The sequence below is a fragment of the Arachis duranensis genome, chromosome 5 (assembly GCF_000817695.3).
Source record: "Arachis duranensis cultivar V14167 chromosome 5, aradu.V14167.gnm2.J7QH, whole genome shotgun sequence".
In the NCBI taxonomy this organism is placed as follows: domain Eukaryota; kingdom Viridiplantae; phylum Streptophyta; class Magnoliopsida; order Fabales; family Fabaceae; genus Arachis; species Arachis duranensis.
This window is the reverse complement of record NC_029776.3, coordinates 95,071,276-95,075,876: the sequence shown is the minus strand read 5'-3', so window position 1 is coordinate 95,075,876 and position 4,601 is coordinate 95,071,276.

Sequence of the window (4,601 nt, the reverse complement as noted above, 5' to 3'; positions counted from 1 at the left end):
GTAGTACATTTATTATTAATACTAGTGCTTAGTTAAGCATATCTAATATCCATTACATTATATTTTTATTGATTATTTTTTATATGATACAAAAAAGAATAATAACTCAATAACAAAAAAAATTTATAAAGAGTATAACTTAAATGAACTAATTTAAAATTTTTATTAGGGCAATTTACTTAAATAAATAGAATGGCAGAATTCTTTACCTAAATGTGCAAAACTGATTGTTGTTACGTGCATGTGCAAAAACGTACTCTATGTAATCCGTGCCAACCCACCACGGTTTACGAAACCTGCATAAACCGTGGCAGGTCACAACGGTTTAGGGGCAAAAAATATTGAGTGTAAACCGTAGTAAGTCACCACGGTTTAGGAAGGATGGATGGCATGCATAAACTGTGGTAAGTCACCACGGTTTATGAGAAAAGTGGCTTACACATAAAACCCGGTAACCCACCGCGGTTTATGTGTGTAGCTATATAAGTAATCTTTTCTAAATTTTTGTTAACAAGGTAATTATTTAATATTGAAAATTCAAACAGAACATTTATTTTTTTCCAAAGATAGTACTACTATATACATTTTTTCACAAAAATCCTGTAATTAAATATTTTATTAGTACACTTTGTATCATGTTACATTAAAAATAATAAAAAAAATTAACAATAAGGTATTAAACATATATATAGAATAGCATGTTACCAAAAATAGTATAAAGGATATAACAATATAATATAAGCTATAGCATGATCACCAAAAAATAATATGGGCATGAGTAATGGCAGAAAAATACAGAATCAAGAGTACAGAACCAAGAAAAATCTTAAAATGTAAATCTCCATCTGTAAAGTAAAAATAAAAGAATAAAATAATAATCTCAATCCGAGACCATATAAAAAAAATAGTATATAGTAATACATAGCAATATATATGGCATATATTGTACTATTAGTAATTATAATGAACAATAGTTATAATAAACACCAAAGAATTATGATCTATAACTTGAGCTTGAACTTGCAGCTATTGCTCTTGATTCTAATGGAGTTATTAGCATTAAGATTATCCACAACAATCCAGCACCTAACCCTGAAGGTGATCTTGAATAGCTTCGGTGCTGGATTGTTGTGGATAATCTTAATGCTAATAACTCCATTAGAATCAAGAGCAGTAGCTGCAAGTTCAGGCTCAAGTTATAGATCATAATTCTTTGGTGCTTATTATAACTATTGTTCATTATAATTACTAATAGTACAATATATGCCATATATATTGCTATGTATTACTATATACTATTTTTTTTTATATGGTCTCGGATTGAGATTATTATTTTATTTTTTTATTTTTACTTTACAGATGGAGATTTACATTTTAAGATTTTTCTTAATTCTGTACTCTTGATTCTGTATTTTAATACCATTACTCATGCCCATATTATTTTTTGGTGATCATGCTATAGCTTATATTATATTGTTATATCCTTTATACTATTTTTGGTAACATGCTATCCTATATATATGTTTAATACTTTATTGTTAATTTTTTTTATTATTTTTAATGTAACATGATACAAAGTGTACTAACAAAATATTTAATTACAGGATTTTTGTGAAAAAATGTATATAGTAGTACTATCTTTGGAAAAAAATAAATGTTCTGTTTGGATTTTTTATATTAAATAATTACCTTGTTAACAAAAATTTAGACAAGATTACTTATATAGTTACACACATAAACCGCGGTGGGTTACCGGGTTTTATGTGTAAGCCACTTTCTTCATAAACCGTGGTGACTTACCACGGTTTATGCATGCCATCCATCCTTCGTAAACCGTGGTGACTTACCACGGTTTACACTCAATATTTTTTGCCCCTAAACCGTTGTGACCTGCCACGGTTTATGCAGATTTCGTAAACCGTGGTGGGTTGCCACGAATTACATAGAGTACGTTTTTGCACATGCACGTAACAACAATCAGTTTTGCACATTTAGGTAAAGGATTCTGCCATTTTATTTATTTAGGTAAATTGCCCTTTTTATTATTTTTTATTTTGATGTCTGAATTTTGACTAAAATTATGTGAGAGAGGAACAATAAATTTGTGAAAAAAATAAAAATTCAAATCAAACAACCACAATTCTCTTTATATGTAGGTATAGATAAAATATTTTTTTTTCTATCAAACAAAGATTCAATTAATTTTTTGATATTTAATTACAAAGCTGATATTTTATAATATTACGATAAAAAAATTCGATGAAAATAATATTAAATGTATAAACAAAATGAAATTAAACAAAACAATAAAAAGTAAATAAATGATATATATTGTAAAAAATATTAATATATTAATAATCTCATTTATATTTAAAAGGTTAAGCTTAACTTTAGGTAATTAAATAATTAAATTATTATTAGTTATTATTTGTTTTAAATTTATATGATACAATAATTTTTATCATTATATTAATATCTAATAATATAAATGTTAGGGCTGCACATGAATCGGATAATATCTGCATATCTACGGTAATTATCTGTATCTGATCCGAATTTTGCGGATATTATCTGATCCGCACTATGGTAAGATCGAATTGCAGATTTGGCAGTAATATCCGCGGATTCGATCCGCAGATTCACATATCCGCACATCTTATATAAATATCATAGTTTAAAAAAGTAAACCCTAATGTAATATGAATTTTAGTGTGTTATTTTATGGTATCTTATTTTTTATTTTTTATGTTATATTTTAACTTAGAGTAATTAAACTTAAATCTTATGTTATTATTTTGTTTTTCTTATTCAAGAGAACTTTTATTGATAATATTTTAGAAGTAAATAAGGTTAAACAGGTAAAAAATAAAATTTTTGGATTTTTTATAATAAAAACAGCCAAAAACAAAATCTTAAAATAGTATTTTTTTGAATTATGCGGATATACCCGATATCCGATCTGATCCGATTTGCAAGTATACAGATCGAATCGGATCAGATCCGACCTAAAAAAATGCAGATATCATATCCGATCCGATCCGATGAATGCAGTATAAATCAAATAAAATTTTAGATTATATCCGATCCGATTTGATCTGTGTGCAGCCTAATAAATATTTCTTACACATTGATTTTTTTTAAGTATGAGGACAAATAAATTATTATTATAATAATGATCTATACACATATATTTGTTATTAATTTAAAAAAAAAATCAACTGGGACAATTGCCCCCACACTAGGACAAGCAGATCCGTCCCTGTTTAGTCCAATAAATTAAAGGGAGCCACAAAGAAGTAGAGTCCTCTCAAATCACAAACTAAATACTTCGGTAAAGAAGAAGTGAGAGGCATGTTTTTCCTTTCACCACATTCAAAGAGGAACAACACTCATACCTTCTAAGATGGACCATGATGAGAAGGGTTGAAACCGAGTCAAATTGAGTTGAGTTAGACTATAAATTTAATTTTGGCTTATAATTTGATTCATTAACAATCGAGTTTATTTTTTAAGTTTAAGTTTGACTCGTTAAAAGTTCACGAGTTAGTTCAAATAATAAGAACATAATCTATAATTCTTTGTAATAAAATTATATACAAAAAATAAATTTTAAATTTTAAATAATTAAAACTATTAATATATATATAATTAAATATTACTATTTCGTATGTATATATACAATATTAAAAATATAATTTAAATGCATATAAAATATGTGTATATATATAATCGGGCCGGCACACAAGCTAATGAGTTGAGTTTATCCAAGTTTAACTTCGACTTATTTAATTTATGAACTCAATTTTAGGCTCAAACTTGACTTACTAACTCACGAGTTTAGCTTATTCAATTATTAACGAGTCGAGTTCGAACTGACTCGTGAGCCGCCCTAATAATGAGGCCTTCACAAGCATGTTTAATCATTGAAATATTGAAAATCAAATGAGAACATTAATTAGTATAAAAAATAATTAGAATCTAATTTATATGAATTATTATTTTTATAAAAATATTTGATAACAAAAAATTAATAAAAAAATTAAAATTTATTTTATTTAATATTCATTAATTATTATTAGAATTAATAAAGATTAAATAAAGGAAGTTTTGGTTTTTATTTTTATTTTTTAAAATATATATCGAATTACCATGATAACAAAAACACTTACTTTCATATTCCTACTTGATTACACAGTTAAAAGATATCAATTACATAAATCTGGTAAAAAAATATTTTTAGATGTGATTTCAGTAAATTAAACATCAGCCCGTTTTTAGTATGGAATGTGATTTACGCCATTTTAGTGTTAGGTGTTGCAGTTTGACCGGTCAAAATCACATTTATACTATAGTATTAAGAAATTAAAAATAAAACATAAAAAAGGCACAACCCCCATCGCTCAATAGTCCATAACAATATGATGTTATTAAAATAGCTTGTCCGGATCAAAAGGTGATAGAGGTAAAGTTGAAATATGAGAAAATCAGCAACTTTTGTAATTATTGTAAATTCATAGGTCACGAATAAAAAATCTGCAAAAATCAGTTACAAGATGCTATGAATGACAATGTGAAAGAAGAGAAAGGGGGGGGGGGGGGCG